The 26,672-nt window shown below is 45.1% G+C and overlaps 1 protein-coding gene across 4 annotated transcripts in view; it reads right to left on the bottom strand.

Moving 5' to 3' along the window:
* The window catches only part of ATXN1 (ataxin 1), a 402,319-nt gene that overhangs the window by 190,971 nt on the left and 184,676 nt on the right, over window positions 1-26,672 (bottom strand). For all 4 annotated transcript variants that reach the window (XM_067006729.1, XM_067006732.1, XM_067006731.1 and 1 more), the window contains one exon: window positions 958-1,015. The gene's annotated coding sequence lies outside the window, so the exon portion shown is untranslated. The remainder of the gene's footprint in view (window positions 1-957; window positions 1,016-26,672) is intronic.

Genomic DNA, 26,672 nt, shown 5'->3' with positions numbered 1-26,672 from the left:
AATGCAAGAAACCTGTTAAGCCTCGCTCCGCATGTGCAGACAGCCCTGAGTGGGGGGCGTGCCGCCCTGCAGCTGGCCAGCACGCACCTGCAGCTGCACCTCGGCGTCTAGCTGCAAAGCAGGTGGACCACCGAGTCTCAGCACGTGACGGGGCATTGCAAATGTGGTGGTTTGGGAAAGGCGCAAAGGAAACAAAAAATAGGCCCTCTCAGATGAGGTCCAAAATGGAAACGTTCTGGGTACCTCCATGCAATCAACCTCTCTTGGGAGTGAGCAAGTGTGATTATTAGACAGTTAAGTAGCGACAAGCATCACTCCTGACAGTTGCCTTAGAGGGATGTTAGCATTAGTTTATCAGAATTACATCAGGTTGAACTGCCTGTAACTCTGTATCCCCAGAAGGTATTGGGATTCAAAGAACAGCTCTGTGTGGGGTTGCGATGGGGGAGGGCAGCTGAGAGTTAAATGCCTCACTCATAATCTAGGCTCAGATGCCAGGGTTGGGGGAAGCCCTCAGGGCCTCAGCTGTCCCATCTGTACATAGGGGCTCTGATAGATGAGCTATAACATCCCATCTAGTGCTCACATCCTGTGATTCTCTGTCATGGTGTTAAAACAGTATGTCCCATGAACAAAACGAATAGGTTCTCCTTGCCCACGGCATCAGCCACTGGGGTGGAGGTGGGGGTGGTGGTGGAGAAACTTCCTATCTCATCCCCTCTGCAAGCTGGACAAGGTAACAGTAACGGTGGTAACAACTCGGAAGAGACAAAACCTGTGAAAAGCCAAAAGAAACGGCAGAAAAACCAGAGGAAACCCTCCCCTCCAAAGGGAAGAGGAAATGTAATGAGTGCAAAGAGTTTCTTGGTTCCAGGTAGGAGAAAACCCCCCGAGAAGGAGTGCTTACTAAGTAACGTGAGTAAAAAATATACATAAAGGAGTCAAAGGATTACTCACCCTGTGAAAACAGATTGGTTTCTCTTCACCCAGAAAACGGACTAATTTCTTTGGAAAACTGGAAGAGAAAGAGATGAAAAATAAAACATTAAATCTACCCCATAAATCAGCACAGGTATGCAGGCCGGAGAGATAAGAAATCCCAGCGCCTGGCTCTCTCGTACTTACTAGGTGCACAATTAATGTCTGACGGACGTGGACGGCCCACTGCTTGGCTGACTACTTGAATTTTAAAGACGGAGCTTTGAACAGTTAATATGTAGAAAATAATCACACGCACGATTCTCTTATCTCGAGGTGCGTGAACCTTTGACAAAGGAGAGCCGGGGCACCGCAGGTCCGCAAGCCCTGTAGTTACCCAGCCTCCAGGCGGAAGCAAGAGCCCACAGACGGCGAAAGAGACACCCGATTTACTGGGCAAGGGGGTCCTACACAAAGAACCTGGAGAGACATCCCACTGCGTACGGCAGACAGCGAGCAGGACATGGCGATACTCCGAGCTTCTCAGGGGAGAGGGAGGCTACCATTTATAGGGGGAATTGAGGCCAGGTGGGCTCATCGGTTACCAGGGAAACCAGCAGCTAGGGCGGGGGCAAGCACGTAGGCAGTTCCTGATTAAGGCCTATAATTAGGAGCACTGGATAATCATGTGAGCGAAGCCGAGCCTGGTCAAGCACGGGATATAGAGAGCAAGAGAACAGCCATCGTGAATGGCCCGATCGTACAATATATACGCCCCATACACTGTGGTGCCTGGGAACTCATTTTTTAGGTGGATCTTTAAAAATGTCGTGTCTGCACCTCCACAGTGGAGCGAAATGAAGATGTCTTCATAGTAACCAGAGCATCCCATCATGTCACTTTGCCTTCTCCCAAAATGGGGCACCCACAGCTCCATGCATCCCCCACTGAAGTCCACGATCCCAAGGGGATCCGTAATCCAGCTCCTACGGGCACGTGGACTCCGGCAGAGAGGCACCGGGGGCCACATATCAGGCCTGCGGAGTGATCCCGTGAGGAAGCCACAGTGTCTGAGATAAAGTGTGGGAAAGAACCGAGATGGTGTGCAGACTGGAAGAGGAAGCCTGGAAGACAAAGGGAGATAAGGCAGTGTGACAGCCACGGACCGTTTAATCTGCATCACATAGGGGACTAAGCTCAAGATCCAAATTTTTTAAAATCTCCAGAGACTGTTTTAAAGATGCCTTTGCAGGTTCAGCAGGGGGTGAGGCAGTGCTGGTCTCGCTCCGAGACTGGCGAATTTCACACAATCCCAGAGCATGGGGTATTCAGCCTCCAGCTGTAAGAAGGCCACTGCTTTCCCTTCCTTTTCCCTAAAAGGAAAAGAGTCCTGAGGCCTCTAGGGCTGTATGCAGTCTCCTCCTCGGGATGTGTCCACTGGCCAGAGATTCCCAGGCCCGGAGTCTCAGAATCTTCTAGGCAATCTCCTTCTGCAGAGTCCCAGGGGGAAGCTCACCTACCCTACCGCCAGCCTGTGAGAGGAGAATTAAGGGCTACTGAGACCACGTGATTCTGCCTTGAGAAGTTTACACTCTAACTGAAAACACTGCAGGGAAACACGGCAAGCGGTGAAAGATGGTCCACGCTGGTAAAATCCCTGAGCACCTTCTTTTGAAAGCAACGCTTTACAATCCACTTGCGTACATTAACCTTTTCATCCTCAAGGCAGACAAGAGGTCTACAGTGAGATTCACCAAGACCCCAAACGCTGATCTTAGAGTCAGATCTGAGCCTGAGTCTCAGCTCCGTCACCCACCAGCTGTGCGACGCAAGTAACATAAACTCTCAGAAGCCTTTCTTCCTTTGCACGATGGCGGCAATAATACCGACTTCACATCATGTTTCAGGTTCTTAGTGCGGTGCTTGGCATGCGGGAGAGACTCAATAAAAAGAAAACGCTTTAACGCCGTGTGGCACAACACGTCTACAGATCTGTGACAACCGACAAGACACAGCACGGCTTTTTTATAATTTCATGACTTATCAAAGATGTGGGAGCTTGCGTTCCCTTTCTCCACCCACCAAAATGAGGTGAGAAAAATGAGCACAAAGTAAAACCATTTATTGTGAACACTAAGATAATACAGATAAGGGAGGAAAAAACCCCAAATAATACAAATCAGCAAAAGTCCCACTAATAATCACTTTGAACGTTTTGGCTCTACGGCTCCAGGCTCTCTCCTATGCTCAAGTGTACAGAGTATATTATGCATATACTTACATAAGTAAAATTATATACATACATACAATTTATTCATAACATTCTATGATAGCATTCGTATTGTTCTGCAGTCTAATAATATTTTACCTGTTATATTGTAAACCTCTTTTAACATGAATAAATCCATCTCCATCATAATTGTTTTAAGAGCTGCAAGAGTATTGCGCTGAAAGAATGAACCACGAAATGCATATTTGCTGAATTTACAGAATCTATCAGCGTCCCACATTTGTGAGAAATGACTACACCTGGGGTAGTGTGTGGTTCTTTTGCTTCTGTATTTTCGTTAAGAGTCAGAAAGACAGCTTGTTGTGACCACCTAGAGGGGTGGGATAGGGAGGGTGGGAGGGAGGGAGACGCAAGAGGGAAGAGATATGGGGATATATGTATATACATAGCTGATTCACTTTGTTATAAAGCAGAAACTAACATGCCATTGTAAAGCAATTAAACTCCAATAAAGATGTTAAAAAAAAAAAAAAAAAGGAAGAAAGGCAGTTTGTATAAATATCAGAAGTCTTGGGGACTTCCCTGGTGGTCCAGTGGGTAAGACTCTACGGTCCCTGGTTGGGGAACTAGATCCCGCATGCCACAACTAAGACCCGGCGCAGCCAAAATAAACAAACAAATAAGTAAATAAATATTTTTAAAGAAATATCAGAAGTCATAACAAAAAAATTGTTTTGGTTTGAGTGCATGTAGTTCAGAAGAATACAAACTAGTACATATACCACAGAATAATAATATCACAAATCACAATATTCAGTGAGTATCCAGTATATTGAAAGGGGACAAAATTGTAAAGACTAGGGCTATTGGTGGATAGAAATGCCTATTTCAAGTGTAAAAGGATAAGTCTGAAGTTCAAGAAGTGTCCCTGTTTTTCAGTCGGATTATGGTGGAGTGACTTAATGATACAGAGAAAAGTAAACTGAAAATTGTAAACACATGAGTGAATCTAAAAATGATAATCACGCTATATGAACTTGAAAACTTAAAAAAAAATCAGAATTTACCATATTTAGAAGATATCAAGAGTTGGAATGCTTATGTAGTCTCAACATTTCTAATCTAACTTCCTTCTCAGAGAGAACGGTTGGTTTGGTAAAAACATATGTGATACAACTTAATTGAGTCGTATGACACATCGCTGTCCTCGATTGAGAAAACTGTGCCACACCTATAACTGTGACAGACTAGCATCATTTCAGGAAAATACTACTTTTGGGGGGAGGCTGGGGAAGTGAATGTATCCCCACAATCGGCAAAATGTTTAGAGCGAATTCTTCCTCCAGTTTTTTTGTCTTGGTTTTTTTTTGCGGTACGCGGGCCTCTCACTGTTGTGGCCTCTCCCGTTGCGGAGCACAGGCTCCGGACGCGCAGGCTCAGCGGCCACGGCTCACGGGCCCAGCAGCTCCGCGGCACGTGGGATCCTCCCGGACCGGGGCACGAACCCGCGTCCCCGGCACCGGCAGGCGGACTCGCAACCACTGCGCCACCAGGGAAGCCCCTTCCTCCAGTTTTGAATGTAACCCTTTAAAGTATTGTCAACACTGCTCCTCCAAGCAGGCAGGAGGTGGGGGACTGCCAGGGAGCAGCAGAGAAAGACAGACAGACATACCGTGGCAGCAGAGCAATGCCAAATCAGATTACCAGTGGAAAATCCTGGAGAGAACCAAAGTGCAGAAACATAGGGTTTGATTTGTGAAACCAGTTGATAACTCCTCCACATGCTACCTTCCAACAAAAGTGCATGCCTTGTCCAGCTTACGCAATTTTTAAAGAAAGTGACAATTTGTGGTGGGGCTCATGCTCTTAGAAGAGATTTCTATGGTTCTATTTTGACCATGAGAAATAGAATCGACATTGGGAGATAAGAACTCAGACCTTAAATTTCAGCACTGAATGCAATCAGAGAAAGCATCTCTTCAACAACTTCCACTAGGGACTTTACTGTATCAAGGAATATGGACTGAGCTACTTTTAACAGATCTCTTTCTATGGTACAATTCAGGAGTCTGTGAGATGTTCCTAGATCTAACCGTGAACTTCTTACAGGGACAGAATTTTTGCTTTGCTTCACTCTCTTGTGGTCACTGCTTTCTCCATGAGAGAGAAAACCACATGGTCAGGCTGTGTCGTGTGCTCTATAACGTCTCTTTTACGCAGGGAAACCTAATGATATACATTCTTAAATTTGCTTTCAAAGGGGCCTTTGCATCCTTTGATGATGTACATGGGATGGCCCGGAGTACACTCTGCAGAGCAGACCCAGCCATGGAAAAGGATGGTTTAGATTCTAACGTCCCCATCTGATTGTGTGTCTCTGGTAAATATGACCTAGCCAGGAAAACCGGACTGATACTCTCCATTCCACACTTACAATATATTTTTGGACTACTGACGTTGGAGAATTCTGTCTTGCCATTGTATAATGTCGTCCTAAGTGAGCACTGGATTCCTTAATATTACCTACTACACTTAGTGGGTGGCTCATTATGTCAACAAGCTTTTATCTATTATCTCTAATCCTCACAAAATCTCTGTAAATCAGGTTCTATCAGTCCCATCGCGCAGATAACGAAAACAAGGTTCAAGACAAGTGACCTATCCAAGGTCACATAACGCGTAGGTGACAAGGCAAGAATTCAAAGCGAGGTTTGTCTGGGTCTCAAGGCCAAAGAGAAAAGAGATGAGCGCCACGGCAACATGAGCATGTGGGTTTCTACAAGAGAGCCCCAGTCCACAGCATCATGTCAGACCCAAAAGACAGCACGTGCTTCCACTAAATAAGCAGATATTTCTTTCTCAGGTTATAAAATATACAGGGGCAGCAAGGGAGGATGTTAGAACAGAAGTCACCCGCAACATGGAGTGACAGGTCATGCTTTAGCCATCCAACAGGTGCCGGGCAAGCACTCCTCAGGCAGAGCAGCAGGGCCGAAGTGCTGACAGCTGCAGTGACACAAAACGTAGCCTCGGCAAGTCGCTCTAACAATCACTCCGCATCATTGTGATTGTGAGCTGCAAGCATGCAATCAACAGCGCAGAGATGATCTTAAATTATCCCCATCAGCGTTTTACTTCAGCTGTCAAAGCGTGGCGGATGGAACATACTCTCATCTGACCTAAATGCAATGTTAATGACCCAAACACAAAGAACGTGCAGGAACAACAGTGGCGCAAGGGCAGTGGCCTTGCTGCATGCCATTGGTTATAATAAATGCACTTTATTTCGTTCAACTTTTCCATTTACTACCGCCGAGTAAATAAATAAATATTATTGGTGTGTTTCTCATTTGATACATTTGTCCACAGTCTAACTCAAAAGAAAGACTTAAGTAGGCTTACAAATTCCCCAGACTTAGCATCGCATGTTGTACACACATCTCTACAATCAAATTCCATTGTAAATTTTGGTGGGTATGTATCTCCTCCACTCAGTTGTGGCCCAGCTCTGAGAGCCAGGAATTTCTGTCATTTATTTCTGTCTTCCCAACATCTAGCCCTGGCATATATAGTAGACAATCAAAACATGCAGAAATTAATGAATTCTCATCGGACCACAGATAAGAAGGCATGCTTACTGAGTCCACGAATGACCCCCAAGTTGTTCTAAGGGCAATACCTGAATTCCAAAACTTGTCTACAAATTGAAAAGATGTTTGTAAATAGATACCACGAAACTCAGTAGATACCTGTTCATAGGGAGTAAAAACATACAAATACAAAAATAAGGAAATGCTGCCCTCATATCAACTGAAGAAAATCATTTGCAAAGGGATTCTCACCAGACTACGTGCAACAAAAAGGCTTGTAACTCAAGGAGGAGAGAGTATTGGGGGAGTGGTTTCCAAGGGGAGTAATTAAAATCACTATAGGTTAGAGAACCAGATCTGGAAGAGAAATACTGATTGTCAGATTACAGGGGAATAAAAGAAGTCAGCTTTCCTTCTCAAAAAGTAAAGGAAAATGGCTACAAAGTTTTCAATGGATCAGCACTATTAACAACCAACGCCTATCACTTCACGAAGAGTCGGGGCCGGAAGGCTGCATGAAATGGGATAAGGACTCTATTTTGCCTTTAGATAAATATCATATCTACAGCAAAATGTGACACTTCACCAGATTCATCCATTCTTGAGATCCTATTTGTATTGTACAAAATGGTTACCCTGCCACTCTATGTGAGAAAGTGACACAGGTAGATGTAGATGTCACTTCAGGTAGATGTCACTCCTGGCCTTATGATTTCCTGGGTGTCTGTGTTCGTGGGTGAGTATGAGTGTATGTGTGTGTGCAGGTCTAGAATTTCCAATGATCTCAAAGGGTTTTATATATAGTCGTTCAAATTTAATATTCTTGAATTGCCAAGACACACTGTATAAACTTCTCGAAGTCAGTACCCACACACCTTCACCATTCTTCTAGCAATCAGCATCAGTTCATTGCATGAACGGCCAAAAGGTTCAAGAGAAGGCAGAACAAAACCAGCACACCAACAGTACCTCTAAATTCCAAAATTGGCCATCACTGCCTTAGCAAGGCTGTACCTCTGGCTTGGAGGGGGGGGGGGGGGTAAAAGAAGCAGGATGCTATTTTTAAGGTGAAAGCAGCAAGTTTTCTGTGTTCTACACTTCAGGGCCATGTGCCAGCAGTCTAACTCTTCTCACTGCAGCTAAAGATCAGAGCTACTTCACCAAGGTTCATTATAAAGAGGGACTCTCACAGGGGAAAGGCAAGTGTCAGATACTATGACTTTAAAAAGTGCTGCCTGTGTTAGAAACATCTCAGTCACATTGGGCAAGCAGCCCTGGTGATGCCAGATGCGAATGTTACTGCCTCAATCAAAAACAAAGCTTAATTAAAGAACACAGTTCTGGACACAAAGTTGGAGTTCAGTAAATTCTCAAAAGCCATACTCTCTTATAGCTATGGGAGCTTTACAGCTCTCAAACTGCTCCAGTACAGAGTGAACGGTCAGCCATCAACATCACTACGTTATGTTTTAAAAAGGGTACCTCTTAAATGTCCAGAATAATCAAGGGCTAGCAGACGTTTCTGGTAGAGGGCCAGACAGCAAATGTTTTAGCCTTTGAGGGTCTGACAATCTGTCAAGACCACTCAGCTCTGCCGTTGTACCCCAAAAGCAGCCATAGACAATACATATGGGCATGGCTGCGTGCCAATAAAACTTTATTTATAAAAACAGATGGAGGTGGGATATGGCCCATGGGCCAGAGGTTGTCAACCCCTGGTCTAGAATATCGTTACACTGGGAACATAAAAGACAGAGTCTCTGTTTCCTCCTTTTCCCCAAAAGAGATTTTATTTTTACTTATTAAAAAGTCAGATGACAATATCACACACTATCCAAAAACAGTGACTGGCTTATTTCTGCAGCATTCACCACTGAACTTCCTTCACGATAAGCAGGGAGGGCAACTCTTTCAAGGTCAGATGGAGTTTTTCAGAGTGGCAAGTCCCTGTGCATTTATCTCTGCATGACACACTCGTAAAGGGAATAGGCTGCCCCAGAGGACCCTGCATAAGTGCTCAGTAGTCCCCTGAAGCAGTGCCCTATCTAGGCAAGAAGGAAGACACCTGTGCAAGGGCAAGAAACAAACCACCTGATTAAAAACAGGCAAAGGCCTTGAACTGACGTTTCTCCAAAGAAGATGCACCAATGGCCGACAAACATATGAAACAATGCTTAGCATCACTAATCATGAAGGAAACGCAAATCAAAACCATCATGAGATACCACTTCACACCTGTTAGGATGGTTCTTATAAAAACAACAAACAAACACACAAAACCAGAAAACAACACTCACTGGACAAGATGTGGAGAAAACTGCAACACCTGTGCATTACTGGTGGGAACATAAAATAATGCAGATACAGCTACTGTGGGAAACAGTATGATGGCCCCTTAAAAAATTAAATATAGAACTACCATGTGATCCAGCAATCCCACTTCTGGGTACATACCCAACAGAACTTAAAGCAAGAACTTGAACATACATTTATACATCCATGTTCACAACAGCCTCATTCACAAAAACCAAAAGGTGGAAGCACTCCAGCGTGAATGAACAAAATGTGGTCTGTACACACAATGGAATATTATGTGGCCTTAAAAAAAGAAGGAAATTCTGACGCATGCTACAACATGGATGAACCTTGAGGACATTATGCTACATGAAACACACCAGTCACAAAGGGACATGTACTGTATGATTCCACTTATGTGAGGTACCTAGAGTCATCAAATTCTTTTTTTTTTACTTCCCCTTTTTATTTTTTTAATTTATTTTTTATTTTTTAAACATCTTTATTGGAGTATAACTGTTTTACAATGGTGTGTTAGTTTTTCCTTTACAACAAAGTGAATCAGTTATACATATACATATGCTCCCATATCTCTTCCCTCTTGCATCACCCTCTCTCCCACCCTCCCTATCCCACCCCTCTAGGTGGTCACAAAGCACAGAGGTGATCTCCCTGTGCTATGCGGCAGCTTCCCACTAGCTATCTAATTTACATTTGGTAGTGTATATATGTCCCTGCCACTCTCTCACTTCGTCACAGCTTACCCTTGCCCCTCCCCATATCTTCAAGTCCATGATCTAGTAAGTCTGTGTTTTATTCCCGTCCTACCACTAATCTCTTCATGACATTTTTTTTCCTTAGAGTCCATATATATGTGTTAGCATACGGTATTTGTTTTTCTCCTTCTGACTTACTTCACTCTGTATAGAGTCATCAAATTCATAGACAGAAAGTAGAACGGCTGCTGGGGCTCAGAGGAGGGGTAATGTGGGGAGTTCGGTCTTAATGGGTACAGAGCTTGAGTCTGGGAAGATGGAAAGCATTCTGCAGATGGTTGCACAACAATGTGAATGTACTTAATGCCACTGAACTGTACACTAAAAAATAAGACATTTCAGGGCTTCCCTGGTGGCGCAGTGGTTGAGAGTCCGCCTGCCGATGCGGGGGACGCGGGTTCGTGCCCCGGTCCGCGAGGATGCCACGTGCCGCGGAGCGGCTGGGCCCGTGAGCCGTGGCCTCTGAGCCTGCGCGTCCGGAGCCTGTGCTCCGCAACGGGAGAGGCCACGGCGGCGAGAGGCCCGCATACCGCAAAAAACAAAAACCAACCAACAGACAAAAATAATACATTTTAATTGATGACTAATAAGAATCTGCTGTATAAAAAATAAGTAAAATAAAAATAAATTTCCTTTTATGTATATTTTACCACGATTTTAAAAAAAGAAGAGCCTCGTCGTGATCACTCGGCCCTTTAAGGGAGATTTTCAGGTGATCTCTTTGGACCAGATTATCCCAAGGAGGTCCAAGTCAGCCATGATGAGAGGGCTCGTTAACAGGAGGCAGCTGAGGAATTTCGACCAGGCTTGAATGTCCTCCGCCTGCCTTTTGTCTGTTGAAAAACTTTAGCCAAAGAATAAGTTTAATCAGAGAAGTGAGAAAATGCAGAAGCAAAGGCAAACAGTCAAATAGCACCAAATAATAATAGTTTAGTCGTTAAGCATAGTCAAGGACCTTTAGTTCCTCCTCAGGGGCTACAGGTAATATTCTGAACCATATCCTTTGAGCTGTTTTGTAGACACTGAAACCCCACCAGGTGGAAGTAGTTTAACTCCATGATGAGCAGCCTGTAGCCATGACATAAGCTGCCACCATTCCGAGAACCGGCCTCAAGGAAATGGAACAGACCGACCCTGGAACTGAAGGTTAACTGTACTAATTAAAGCAATCATGAACGCTGATCAGACCACCCCATGACCAATCTGAAGATGACAGTCAGAGCTGCCTGTGCTGTTTCTGCACAGAGCACCCTCCTCCTTCTTATACACCCCTGAAACTTCCCTTTAAAAGCTCTTGCCCACTGACCGTCAAGGGCAGGGTCGACAGTCGGCCTTTGGACACGAATCCACCCCCGCCCCCCACCCCGGTTCCTGGCCTCTGAAATAAAGCAAACTTTCCTTTCCACCAACCTTGACTCCTTATTGGCTTTTGAGTGGCTGCAAACAGCCTGACCCCACTTTCGGTAACACTAACTCAGAGTGAACTCGGCACCTAAGATCTGTTATATGTCCAGAATACCTGCAATATTCTCTTCTGAATGCTACAACCTCAGAGATTCAATACGACCGTGAATCCGGAGTGTATAGTCAATGACAGGTTTACCTACTCGATGGAGGGACATAGGAAAGAACAGAGAAAGGTAAAAGAAATCCCTGTAAGTAAGGCAAAGCCACTCTTGTCTTTCAGGATGATGGTGAAAACCTACAATCTCCAGCTATGATAAGAGAAGCTGGCCTCCCTAACCCCACTCTCCTTGGTCACAGGTGTCTAACCACTTTTAGTTGACTCTCTTGAAACGTAAGCTTCTCTGAGTTTAATTCTGCACGACGCTCAATACCATAGACCATGCACAAGAGGTGACCTCATGAAAACTGTCCGTATTTGCAGAGCACTCTTTCAGGGATTAATTACTCAGGTTTCCTACATCCTTGCAGAAGTCAAGCTAGTAGAGGGCTGCATTACCTACTACAAGCAGGATGATGCCAAGTCATGGTTTCTCAACGGAAGGAAGATGATACCACTTCTTCCCATGTTCTTGATATAAGAAATAGGAAGATTCTTTCAAGTCGACCCAACCCTAAGGAAGGAGGAAAGTCCTACAGCCACGTTGCTTATATATGACATTGACGACCCACCTCAGGTGATGACGGATCTTCTCTCACCCGAAACAAGGAGGAAGGCTAGGTCATTTTCTAACTCAGTTTTCCAGAATGGCCATCAGAGGGTCCCCAATATCCCAACTAACTACAACATTTCCTGACTATCAGAGTTTTAGCCAACATGATGTAAAATGCAATTTTCGTTCAAGGGCACCCATCTCTATTGTAACCATTTTTTTTTTTTTTTTTTTGACGGTTCCTGTCAGAGAACTCAAAGCACTGAAGGAAAATGTGTACATGGGGAAAAAAAAAAAAAAAACTGCGGGAGGGAAAAAAAATAAATTCAGGGCAAGGGTATATACCAGATTTTTAGATAGCTAAAGCCATTGGTAAACAGGGAAATGTTTAATAACCAGCTGGAGGGAAGAGAGGGGCCCTGGTTTGTAGCATTTGCAGATTTCTGTAAACGCTCCCACCATGACCGACTTCAAGCTAGCAACATGATGCCAGCTTGTTCTCAATATTCCTCGTGAGAACCGGTGCAATCTGGCTCCAACACATCCCTGGCTGAAGCCCATCTCCTTCATCCCACCAAGATCAACAAACCCTGTTTCATATCTGAAATAAACCCAAAGCTAAAGTCCCTCTTTAATTCTAGGCCTCTTCTCATGCACTAAAAGACATCTGTTCACACTTCCACATCTTTCCTTCCAGTCTCCCCATCTGGAATGAACCTAGCTCAAGTCCAATCGTGTATAAGAAGGCTCAAATGCTCTTCGATCACACTAGCTCTTCTCTGTTCTAACTTTCTATGGCACTTTTAGAATACTGTCCCCTCTTGGATTCTAGAGGGTTGGGCTCCATGAGGGCAGAGATGGGTCTCACAGCGCTTAGCCCAGCACGGAGTCTGACCTGGATTGAGCTGAATGAAACCCACTGACTTGACCAGCTGGGCCGAAACTGTCCAGTGGGCCCCAGTGAGCGAGGCTCACCAGCTAGGACCCGATGAGCAACGGAGGAGGACCTGTTGGCACAAGGGCACTCACTACTCTACACACCTAACTTCCACAGCAGGGAGGGAGACGAATATTTGTTGAGCAGGAAATTTCTGCAAGCCCCAGTGCCCAGACCTTCGTTTCTAACACCGTTTCCCAGTAAATGGAACCAGCGCTCTTTGGAGACCAGACAAATCTGCTGTGCAGAAGAACTTGGAATAATTCACGTGTCAATAGATATACACCCTCAAGGAGGTGGAAGGCAGCTCCCCGCCCCTAGGTGTGGTTCCTTCCAAAGAGTGTAGTATGAAAGGTGGGGGGAGGGGGCCGTGTGGGTGAAAAGAGTAACTCTGAAGTGCAGAAACAGGACAAACATCCCCTCTGCCAGGTGATCAAGGTCAACATCGACAGTGGTAAAGTCACGTTGGCGGCACGTGCCCCTGATAGATATGATGTGATGAAAATGGCAACCTGCCAATTTTGAGGAGTACTGATCATTTTGTTGAATGTCCTTCAGCTAGGGTTTTTCTAATCATAACAAAAACATAGGAAAAACCCCAAGTGAGGGACATTCCGCAAAAATGATCAGCACTCCTCAGAATTGTCAAGGTCACGTCAAGTCCGAAAAATTGTCACATTTTAGAGGATCCTCAGGAGAGATGACAACTAAATGTATCATGCTGCTCTGGATGGGATCCTGAAACAGGAACAGGACATCAGGTAAAAACGAAGGAAATCTGAATAAACGATGGACTTTAGTTAACAATGATTTTAAACATTTCTGCCAGGTACTCTGTTAAGTGATTTACATACATCATCTTGCTTAATCCCCAAAATGCTGATAAGTGCTTTCATTCCCATTTTACAGATGAGGACAATGAGGAGGGAAAAAAAGATATAACTATTTTGCCCAAGATAACAGAGTTAGCAATTGGTGGAATTCAAGTTGAACCTCATGTTGAATTGTTCTAAGAGCTTTAGAAGTTTTAACTCATTAATCCTCACAACAGCACAATAAAGCGAGTAGGACTATTATTATTCCCCTTCCTGGTGAGGAAACTGAAGCTCAGAGAGGCAAAGTGAATCGTTCAGGTTGCTCATCATGAAAAGGTTTCTCAGAAATTGCTATCTGACCCCAATACAAATGTATCTGATTATTTTGGAGCATCTCATTAAAAAAAGTTAGTTTCATGATTTCTCCTTTTAACCTCTTTCACAGAAAATCCCCCCCTCCCCCATCAGCAGTGCAAGAGGGCACTTTTGCCAATGTGCTGCATGCAATTAGGCTATTAAGTCACAGACATGAGGCCAATGTTTATTAATTAGCAAAAAGCCATATAGGATATGAGCTCTAGACTGCAGAGTTTTATATTCCACACGGACCCTCCAAATCGTGTTTGTGGCTTGGATGGGTTTCAACACTTGTCCTTATCACAGATCAAAAACACATCCTGGGCTTCCCTGGTGGCGCAGTGGTTAAGAACCCGCCTGCCGATGCAGGGGCTACGGGTTCGTGCCCCGGTCCGGGAAGATCCCACATGCCGCGGAGCGGCTGGGCCCGTGAGCCATGGCCGCTGAGCCTGTGCGTCCGGAGCCTGTGCTCCGCAATGGGGGAGGCCACAACAGTGAGAGGCCCGCGTACCACAGAAAACAAAACAAAACAAAACAAAACAAAACAAAAAAAAACCACATCCTTATTGCTCTGGTCACTAAACATCTTAAATAGTGCATTCATAATAAACATATCTATTTCTTTGATAATTTCCATGAACTTGGTTATTTACTCGCTCGGCTTCCAATTCTTACTTGATCTTAGCTACCTTAGGACTCTTTTGTTTGTTTCATATGAAGTTTTTCTTGAGAGATAGGAGTTAATTAAATGATTTAGGGAAAATGTGCCTCTTCTGACTCCAATACCAGATTGTTATTATCTTTTATGAAAGTTAAAGTCTATTCCAGATCATTTTAAGTGTGCACCGTCCTGAGTTGAGATGCTTGACAAATTCATCAGCGCCGGCAAATGTTAAAGCTGCCTAGAACATTTCCCTGCTCTCCTGCTCTGCAAAGCGATGGCCTCGCCAACTGCCACAGGAAAAAAGTATTTCTATTCTGCCAAGTGATGCCACCAAGGGCGAAAGCCAGCTCTCTGCTTACCCTCAGAAAAGGGCTCTCGTGCAGGAGTGTGTGTCCGTTGGCAATGACTTCCTAATCAGAATACAATCATGGTACAGATAAAAAAAATAGACGTTTGGTATAGGAAGGGAAAAGTCTTACTTCTCAGGAGTGATGCTGAGAGTCAGCACATTCTCCCAATCTGATTACAATGAGTTTAAAGGGAACTTGCCAGATTAGGGCATTTGATGAAACGCTTTGAAAGAATTAAGCTCCTTTTACCTGCACAAGACATATACCTCCTGGGGACAGGAATTCCCTTCTCTGTGCTCCTGATACCCTGACCGTGAGAGGCTGTAAAGTGGTCAGGGCACCAACTCTGGAGCCTATGCCTGGGTTTGAATGATCTTGGACAAGTTATTTAACCTCACTGTTCTCATATGCTGAATTTGCATAGCAATGGTTGTAAGGATTAATATATTAAAACATACTCCGAACAGCATTGGCACATAACAAGTACTATACAAGCATGTGTATAAACATACACAGCAAAACAGCTAGTTGCTACCCGATGATTCCAAAACAAGTATTGTAACCTACCCTCCCCCCACTACCTCCCCCGCCCCACCACTTCCCTTCACCTGCCTACATGCTCAAAGTCTGTTCATTTAAGACCTGCACCTATTCCAATGTCATAAGGCCTGGTCTGCAACCACAGGGATGCTGGCAGACAGAAACTCTTATTTGCCAGGCTTAAGTGTTTATCTGGATTAAATGTATAGCTAAAACTATGGAGTTTACTTCTCCTTTTTTAAACAAAGATTTTCGCATGCAGATAAAATTTTATCATCATGCTTACTTCCTCTCTTTTCTAGGATTAAAAAATCTTTTCATCTTCTGCTCTGTCCCACCCCACGTTGAATTTTTGAAAAGGGAAAGAAAAAGCACACTAGCCAGCTAGCTCGGAACTAAGTATCTTGCTCTGAACCTCACATGGACAGTATTATACACTGTCATGGCAGTTTAACAGAGAAATGAAGTCTAATGAGAAGAGATAAGAGAGAGGCACAGATAAAAGAAGTCTTGAAAAATCAGCCCCAACAGTCCCATGAAGGCCTGGGTGGCCTGAGAGCTTATTCACATAGACTGCCTCTCAGCAAGGGGCATGTAATTTGCTTGCAGTAGTTTCCTTAAAACTATGTCACCCTCACACCGATTTACCTTTCAACAAGGACATTCTGTGACCAGGGACCCACCTACGCGGCTTAGTCATCTGATGGGCCTCAAGGTCACCGACTCGAGTAACACGATGAGAATGACCTCATTCACGCACTATAGAACCGTTATATCACCGATCGATACAGGAGGCCTCTGCACATCGTCAACAAAGCCTTCTCCAGGGAGCGCCCTGCATACACATCAGAAACAAATTACACCCTTAAAGGCAGATGACACACGGAACACAGAAAGATCCTTGCTGTAAGGCAAAGCCTTTGTTCCGTGCGAGAGGAGCGCCAATCCAACCTCAAAAAAAAGGGAGAAAGAAGAGAGGGAAAAGAGAAATTTGACATGATGTTTCTCTTGCCTTTCCTCTCGAACACAGGATGCGTCTTCTGGGGGCTCCCGGGGCAGGAGGGAAGAGAAGAATGGAAGTACGATTACAAGGGACTGTGATGCTGAGGACCAAGAAACAGCACACCTGCCACATCCATTGACAACGTGCCTTATAGCACCAATTTCACAAGGCATGGTGAAATAATCAATAACAGTGACAATAATAAATGTGGGGGACTGCTCACCATGTATTAGTCATTGTTCTAGTTAGTTGACAAATATTAGCTCTAAATTTAGCTCGCTCAAAACCCAATGCCATAGGGTCTGTTATTATCCCCATTGTACAGGTGGGAACACTGAGGCACAAGGAAGTTAAATAAGGGGCCTGAAGTCACATTGGCATGTGGTTGGAGTTGGGATTCAAACCCAAGCAGTCAGGCTCTGGAGTCACTATATTAAACCGTCTAGTTAACACCATCATCACCAGCACCAAGAAGTTATCTTTGTGCTTCTTCTGCACGTGCTTTGTCTCTCTTCTTGGAATAACCGACCCAAACATTTACTTATGAACTTCTCTCCCAGCAGAGCCTTCCACAGGGGAGGTGTTCAGTGCGTGTTTGTGGGATGAAGGGACAAATCACTGATTCTAATTAATCCTTCATTCATTCTGTGAGACAGACGGAGAACTTACGATTAACCTTGTTTTCAGATAAGGAAAGTGAGGCTCAGGGAAATCAAGCGACTTGTCCAAGGTCAGATTGCCTAGAAATATGCACTCTTCCACAATTTACCAGTGGTTTTTATATTTTAAAAACCATGGGACATTTTTAAGAAAACAAGATCTATATAACCTCGAAATACAACAGAGATAAAGGAGAGAGGCCAAGTGCAACGCATGGGCCCGGTCTCTCTGGAGCCTGCGGGGCTTTGCAGAACGCACTTGGAGAAGCAGTACAGCATCGTACAGTGCTGCCAGGACGTCCAACCCAGAACAAAGCACGGGAGAAGAGGGGACTCTGCCCAAAGCCCCCTAAAACTCCTAGAGAGCACGACCCGCCTTTTCCCCCAAGTTCTACAGATCTTCTGACTCACGGAAGGAGGTCCAGGATGGCCTTCCTTCTCCTTCCTAAGCATCAGGGTTCGCTTCCTTTCCCCCTCAACAGGGCGAGGCTCACCCATTCTTCGCCTCTCATGCATCTCTTTCTGTTTCCTTCTTTGAAGCTGTTCTGTATCTGTTCCTGTTGCAGCCCTGGGGGTTTCCCCTACTGGTAACAGGAACGCGGGCAACCTCTTGTGACCTAGTTTTTCATCACCCACCGGAGCAGGAGAAGGCAAAGCATGCTCAGGGCTTTTGCAAGCTGCTCCTGAGGACTGAACATCTTCGAGCAGACCTGGAATTCTTCCATGGCAGACTTCACCCCACAATGGAGGGAAAAGCTGGTCAGGGAGAAGGGAGCAAGTTCTCAAGGAGAGCGCTGCAGGCGGACCTGCACCTTGTCGCATCCTGTCATGCGGAATCTCAGCAGGCGGAATGTCCGGGCTGGAGGGGACCTCGGAAAGCCGTGGGTCCAGCCTCCCGCTTAACAAACAGGCAAACTGCCTCTCACTCCTGTAAGGTGACTTGGCCAAAGCTAGACACTGGCTCCCACTAGGGACTTCTGACAGCAGGAGGTGACTCGCAGACTTTCTCGCCATGTCACACAATGAGGCAGTAAAACACTCAGTATCGGACTGAATTCACGTATGCATCTGTAGAAACCATCTCTTAAGATCTTCTGGGAAGACGAAAAACTGCATCACTCAGAATTACTTGAAGCCTCGTCACGTGCTTTAAGGCCGTATAAGGTGAGGTGCAACATGGAGACACGTTAAAAACAAAAAAACTAACCTTTTCCCACGGCCTCCATCGCTCTGGAGTATCTAGTGGGTGAACGGGGGGAGACGGGAGAAGCGCCCAGGCTTTTGATGGGCTCCCTGTTTCTGCTCGAATGTGTGACACGGCCACATTCGCTCCAGGTGAGATTTCGTCACTGCCTCCTGTCTATTCATTCCTTGATATAAATCTAAATTGCTCCCTTCAAATAGCAGAGAGCACTCTGCCTCAGTAGAAGGGGAAAGAAAAGATCATGGCAAGGGAAGTGCTGCAGCTTCATCTTTTCCCTCCCCTACACCTGACTCTTGGTTGTTTCATGGCAGGGCTCTCGGCGGGAAGGAAACATGGTAGCCTTCCACAGTCCCAAATACCTCGGGAGCCTCAGCTAAGTCCTACTCTAGGTGAGCCCCGGCGCCTTGACAGCAGCCAAACACAGTAACTCACAAGGAGGAAAAAGCCTACAATTTTTTTTTTTTTTTTTTTTAAAGGCTACAGTCATGTGTCAGAACCTGGAAGAGGTCGCTGGGAAATAAAAAACAAAATTCTTTACAGAAAGAGAGGCATTTTAAAATACGGCATGTCCACACATGATCTTTGGGGAATGACATTCAAACACGTGGGACACGCCAAGCACGCGGGGCCACAGCAGTTTCTGCTCGTTTCTTCCCGCTATGGCCGCCCCTCGTTCTGTTGGGGAAGCAGCATGTCACCCGAGCACCACTTTTCCTGATGAAAAGCGATTTATGGTGTCTTTTTCCTGTGAAAGGAAAATTGATCCCATCATCTAGAAGTTCATATGTAAAAGTGCTGTTTCTAATTCTTCGCATTTGGGGATCAGATACATTTTTTTCCCCTCCTCTGTGTGTATTTTTAAAATAGTAAAAATCTTCCTACATGAAAATCTTTTATCAGCTTGCACCTATGCTAAAGGAAGGTCCCGTGAGACTCTTTAAAGGAAAGCATATGCTGAGAGAAAAAGAATCTTCAATTCCCTATAAATTCACCTCCTCAATGTCCCTCCAACCAGGGCACATGTGACAAATTTTATCCAGTCATTCTGTTTTCCTGTGTCCTAACCACTACAATTTCAGCTATTTTCTACAGAAAGAGTTCAAGTGTGGTCAGAGCTCAGAGGAACTGAGCTGTTTCCAAGCATTACTACTTGAGCGCTTTCAGAGCTTCACGCTTGAGTTAAAGATGAACTCTTAAAAATTAACTCTAACTTCTGGGCTTGGGGCTGGAAGCCAATGACATCCCCTAGGGTCAACGAAGATGCTGCTTTTGCCCGTTAGACTCATCGTGGTGGTGCTTTAACATCTTGGGCCCAAAGTAACAGAGACAGGTCACTCCTGAACCTGACTCAGTTACGGGATGTGAAAACACCACACAGTTTAATGTCTTTACCACTAATTCCTTTCCACTGTGAGTCTGAAACAAGATGCTCAGAGAAACATTAGGGCACTGGACCTTGAGTTAGATAACTCCAGGCCTGGGTCTGCCGTCAACTTGACAATGGAAAGTCACAGAACTTCTCTGGGTCTCAGCTTCTCAATCGGTAAAACAACGGGGTTGGGCTTCCCTGGTGGCGCAGTGGTTGAGAATCCGCCTGCCGATGCAGGGGACGCGGGTTCGTGCCCAGGTCCGGGAGGATCCCACGTGCAGCGGAGCGGCTGGGCCCGTGAGTTATGGCCGCTGCGCCTGCGCGTCCGGAGCCTGCGCTCCGCAACGGGAGAGGCCACGACAGTGAGAGGCCCGCGTACCGCAAAAAAAAAAAACCAAAAAACCACGGGGTTAAGGGACTTCTAAACTCCGTCACAGACTCCCAGCCTCTGCTTCCACGCTTCTCGGCTTTCCCTTTGCCAGCAGGGCCTGAGCGTGTTAGAAGGTTGTGCGTCTGGCCCGGAGGAATGTGACAACGGCCTTCCTTGCGTTGTTCCCACGGTAACCAGAGCCAGCTGTCCAGGCCGGCCGGCCAAGTTAGGGCGCAAGATCGCACACAACTGCGAACTCCACTGGGAGGACTGGGTCTCCAGATTCCCCACCTTCCTCAGGGCCCTTGTCTGCAGGTCGCCACAATCCTGGGGACATCAGAACGGGTCTGTGATCTTCATGAAATAACACCTGAGGGTTTTAAAATCTGGAGTGTAGCCACCACCCTTTGGGACTTCCCCTAATCACAGTTAGAGGATTGAGGTATATCTTTACCTTCCTGGGTCTATGCACCTCTCTCTGGGGTGCTATGGGGTCGGTGTCACCTAGAATTAGTAGGTCTTTTCCAAGCATGCTGGCACGTTCTGACACTAAGGCAAAGATCCTGGGATTCAAGTGAGAGTGAAAATCTCAGATGACATTCTCCTCTGAAAATCTCGGGGTGAGCCAAGATCTGTAAACATGCACTTCTGAGCAGGACCAACCATGCAGGGTTTCCTTTTTGCCTGCAGCCTGCATCCGAGCTACTATTAAGGGAGGATCACTGGAAAGCAATACCATTATTTTTAGCTTTTGTAGGAGGGAGGAGTTTTTGAAAGGGCAAAATGGAAAGGAATTTAGGGCAAGGGTGGAGGGAGGAGAAAAGATTAGGAAAAATAAAGACTTTCAGGAAAGATAAGCAGCTTCCTCCTCCTTTCTTAATATACTGGCTACAGCATCAAGGATTCGGGGTCCAGATATCTGGGGACAAAGAGGCTGTTGGAAGGAAATCATTTTTCTCTGAGTGTGGAAACTGTGCCCTCCGTGCCCTGGAATTTTTCACTTTCTAAACGTAACAGATGAGGCCACTCATAGAAGCTTTCTTGGGAAGGAGTCTGGTAATTCACATTGGATTTGAATTGCTGTTTTCACTTTCATAGATCCCAAGGAGAGATCCTCTTTGGACCTACAGAGATCACGAATGTTCCAGATTAATAGGAGATGAATGAATTCCTCTTAAATAACCTTGTAACTTTAAAAAATAGCAAAGTGGAGTCCAGCAGCTTCTGGGGAGACCATGGTATGGGCCAAGAACATACCATTTTGAGATTTCTTTTTTTTTCTTCTCCCTCCTCTTTCTCTTTCTCTCCTTCTCCTTCTCCTTCCTCTCTCTCTCTCTCTCTCTCTCTTTTTTATCTTTGCAATAGACCGTAAAATATCTCAAAGAACTGCAAAAGCCAGGGCATGTAGCCCTCAATTCAGGCCGCCTGGTAAACTGATGGCACCACAAGTTCAAATGCCATTGAGTTCATAAGGATCCTTGTAAAACACAAACCACTTCATCACAACCTGTTTGCCTGCTAAAATCCTGAAAGCAAGATTGCAGAACATTCAAGTAATCAACCTTGTGGCCCAGAGCTTACACAGGCCCAGCGCTAACAAGGGAACACTAGAATTAGGTTCCCACTTCCAAAATAGGACCTGAAGAAGTTTTTGCTATAGGAGAAGAGTTGCTGTGTTTTGTTTAATGGAACTAAATTTGTTCTCATTTACATCATGAGCAAGCGGCACTTAGTAGCAAAGAAAGCCCTGAAAATATTCACATTCAGTCAATGTGGCTGTATGTATAATTAGCCGAGATTTATTTTAAAGTACGCTAATCCTTTGTACTCTTTTCTACAATTCACACTGGTGAGGAACAGAGAGCAGATTTGGAATTTATTATGAAAGCACAGGCATCGTATTATCTGTTAAAAAATTTTAAAATGGGGAAGGAGTCAGAAAGTCTTTATTAATATACACATTAGGATCAGACCAAAGGAAAGGGCTTGCTTTCTTTCAGAGGAGTTTGTTTGTGTTCAGGAGAAATCAGTGAACTAAACAATAGCGTCGGGTAGGAGAGGAGATGGGAAGAATCAAAGGTACACATTTTAGAAGCATAAAATTCTTCCTGAAGTTGTTTATGGAAAACGTCACAGTACAAAAGACTTTCAATAGAACACTAGATATTCATTACCCAGCATCAAGAATCATCAACTCATGGTCCCTTACATCTTCAAGCAAATCCCAGACAAATCACTTAAACCCTAACTATTTCAGTATGAAGTGTAGAGTTTTTAAGCTCCATCATTGTCCTGAGGTCCCTGAGAAGCCAAATGCCCCAGTGCCATGCTGTCAGACAGTGACAGAGGCCGGCCTGGAACCCAGGTCTTCTCACTGGAGGCTGAGTGGTCTTCTCCTCCAAGCCCCTCTGTCCCTCTTGCCCTTACAACACCTACCACCCGTTTTAACTGAACGCTGGCCTGCCATAATGTTAACACAGAAAACAAGCAGTTCACTGGTTGGACATCAGGAAACCCTGAATTTTAATCTCAGCTTTGCCGTTTTGCTGAACCTTAATTGCTCCAACTATTAAGTAGGGATATGAAATTGCCACTAAGAGATACAATTACTTATGACATAGTTACAAAAACCGTGGACTTTCAACTTATAACAGTTATTTTTAATATGTTTTCATGGAGTTTGGGAAAAGTTGCTAGAAGCCATGAAAGTTTAGAAAACTACTGTGAGGTGAGGTCTCCTATGTTAATGAGTTGGGGCGGGCATACATAATTATTATGTAACTGTACCCTCAGTGCCTTTCCATGACAAGTTTATTTATTTTTCACATATAAATTAGAACCAACGATTTCAACATAGTGGAAGTTTCTAGGAAAAACAAATGTTTCATATAATATGAATCAACATTTCCCAGCGAGTAAAGAGGCAGTCCTTCCCCTACCCCACTCCAGCCCCAGGAGAGGAGGGGAGGGAAGGTCCAGCATCTTTTAGAGAAGGAACAGGCAAGCCCAAGGAAAGTGAAAAGAAAAAAGAAACATTCCCTTTCTTTGGCATGGGCTTGCCAAAACTCTAACCAAAGCAGACTTCCAATAGAACACAAAATATTCCCAAGAAAGTGCCCAAGGCTGGAAAAATAATGACAGAATGCAGGGGTTTGAGTAAGTGACTGAAATATACAACTCGATTGCACCCTTTTCCCTCCTCAAACACACATAAAGGTACTGCATTTGAGGAGATAATGGGAGTGAGGTAATTGTAACTTTTAAGAAACCCCATTCTAAGTCAACTCCAAACCTTGAGATTAGACTTTAAAGGCACTTGCTGTCAAAAGCCAAGCCACAGGAAATCTAGGCTGGCAACAAACGCATACCGTATGTAGCCTCACCATAAAATCCAAACTGTGGACCAAGTGTCATGCAGAAGCAGTTGGGTCTGGGGAAACAGCCCACCCGCCTGCGTTAAGTTTCCTGGGGCTGCCATAACGAAGTACCACAGACTGGGGCCCTTAAACAACCGAAATTTATGGTCTCACATTCTGAAGGCTAGAAGTCCGAGATCAGGTAGGGTTGGTTCCTTCTGAGGGCTGTGAGGGAAGGATCTGTCCCGTGCCTCTCTCTATCCTAGCTTCTTGTGGTTTACAAGCCGTCTTTGGCGTTCACTGGCTCGTGACAGACTAACTCCAGTCTTAATATGGCATTCTCCCAGCATCTCTGTCTTGGTGTCCAAATTTCCTTTTTATAAGGACACCGGTCATATTGGATTGGAGCCCATCACAATGACCTCGTCTTAACTTGGCCATCTGCAAAGACCCTACTTCCAAATAAGGCCACACTCACAGATACTGTGGGTGAGGACTTCAGTATCTTTTTGGAGGGACACAGCTCAACATATAACACCACTTCATCCCCACCCAACTTAAGAGAGGTAATTGGGGAAGCTGAGACACCTCCCATGGAGGTTCCTGTTGTCCTACTGAATGTGCCACCAGTGCCCTACGAGGCCCACCACCGCTGAGAAGGAACACTCAGGAATATGCATGCAATGCCCGTGGACACACCCTAGCAAACCATCACTTGGCTTGAACATGCTATCTTGGCTCCTTTCCACTGCCTTCCCTCCTGCACCCATTCTCAGCTTTGGCCATGTGGCTCCCATGCAATCAGCATATCACCTTGACCCCTTTCAACTTCAGGATAGGAGAGAAGTCAATCAGAGGCTTCTGCCAACTTTGCATCCTCTTCTATGTATTCAGCATGCTTTTGTTCCTCCTCCTTTTATCCCTTGCACATTTGGGGCAAACCAACAGGTATCTCCCAAAAGGGAATCAGGACATATTTTTGACCTCTTTCTACAGCCAGCACAATTATTAGGCCACCAGACAAACCATGAAGGTTATTGCTGAATATGCTCTTTGGCAGCTTTAAAAGTGTTTTTCAAGCGTGATAGTTGCAGAACATAATTATTCAACAACTCTAATAGATAGCAACAGCATCATTATTCCCTAAGCTCCAAAAGGTTAAGAAATTCAGTAATGGACTCACCACTAGTAAATCAGAACCAAAATATGGATTCATCGCTTCTGATGTCAAGTTCTGCAATGTTATATGATACATAATATGACACAGTCTATATTAAATTATCAAGAAGGACTAAAAGTTTTCTTTGACTCTAAGCACTATGGTAGCAAGAATAAAGCCTTATGTATATTCCACGTTTTAAAACATTTTCCAAAATGTTTCAATGTTAGGTTTTTGTATCCTTACAAAAACGAGGTGTGTTATTCTTTTTTTTTTTTTTTTTTTTTTTTTTTGCGGTACGCGGGGCTCTCACTGTTGTGGCCTCTCCCGTCGTGGAGCACAGGTTCCGGACGCGCAGGCTCAGCGGCCACGGCTCACGGGCCCAGCCGCTCTGCGGCATGTGGGATCTTCCCGGACCGGGGCACGAACCTGCATCCCCTGCATCGGCAGGCGGACTCTCAACCACTGCGCCACCAGGGAAGCCCCGAGGTGTGTTATTCTTAGGCCTATTTTACAGATGATAAATGAAGGTAGAAGTTATGTAATTTGCCTAAATGAACCAATGAGCTGACCATGGAGCTGGAGTAAGAATCTCTGCATTCTAACCCCCAAATTGGCATGATTTTACAAAGAGAAAAATTCAATACAACTTCCTTGGAAAGGAAACATCTGGAAAGAAAATAATGTAAATGAAGGATAAAAAGCAGAAAATGAGATACATTTCCATATATATACGTGTGCAGGCAGAAGCAGCACACGCATATGTCGTGCATGTCGGGATGGCTCCCTGCACCATGAGAGAGGCCATTCCAGACGACCACTAGTGCTCCTGAGAACAAGTACACGGCTGCTCTGAGCAGGTCACACGAGACTTGTGACTGGTGAAGGAGGGAAAATACTCTTTCTAGTTCATCACAGGACCCAGGATTCCTTTTGGTTTTTCACCACCTGAATTCATGACAGAAGGCTTCCAGAAGGAAGGGAATCTGAGCTAATTCTAGAAGAAGAAACAGTTTTAGAAAAGAGAGGTAACAGACATACGTGTCCCAATATGGCCAACGGACCACTGCAGTTGGAGGGGTGTGTGTAGAGACATGGCAATGGGAGACGAGGCGGGAAAGGAAAGTGGCGGCCACATTATGGAGGATCTCAAGGGTCTTTCTGAGTAATTGAGATGATTCCGTAAAATCTGAAGAAGTTTCAGAAGGGTTGGAGCCAGGGAATGACCTCATCCAGAGGCACTGTGTCCACTGCCTTTACGTGAATGACTCCCAAACCCACAAGTCTAGCCCTGCCCTCTCTTCCGAGATCCAGACGTGTTTTCAGAACGTCTGCTGGGCATCTCTAGATGGGTCCTGCTGGCACTTCCAACTGGGCATGTTAGGACTCTACGGCGCCTTCCAGACCTAACAGTCAATGATTCTAGCTAAAATGGACATTTTCCCTTGGGGACACTGAAAATAAACAGAAAACAGAGAAGTCATATTCAACAGGCAGAGGGAAAAGAGCAATGTCCTTCAACTGAAGAAAAAAAAAAAATCTGTTCGTCATCTCTCTCTGTGCCCAGGCTCTTAACTAAGTAATGCATCTGAGCGTGTGTGAGAACATGCCATGTACATCCATGGTGAGGGTACCCAGGAGGCAGAACTAAAGCATTCTCCAAGGACACACGCTCTCCATGACAAGCCAGGATGGCTTTCTTGCCACTCAAAGCTGCTCCCTTGCACCTGGAGAGGCTGGTTCTAGAAACAATTCAAGTACAGAATATGAATCCTGCACTGCTAACTATTTGAAGCATTCCATGCTTCTAGACACAAGACAACTCATGCTCATCTCTGGCCAACTCATGCCATCTCTAAGGAGCAAGTAGCCCCTGAATTTCTAGGAGGCTCTGTGGTAGGGAGTTTCCCCCAAACGATGGGTAAAGAGCCTTCAGGATGTCCCTATACAAGGAGTAAATGTG

Source organism: Kogia breviceps, chromosome 10, assembly GCF_026419965.1.
Source record: "Kogia breviceps isolate mKogBre1 chromosome 10, mKogBre1 haplotype 1, whole genome shotgun sequence".
NCBI classification, from domain to species: Eukaryota; Metazoa; Chordata; class Mammalia; order Artiodactyla; family Physeteridae; genus Kogia; species Kogia breviceps.
Note: the sequence above shows the minus strand (reverse complement) of the source record. Positions and strands in the feature narration are given on the sequence as shown.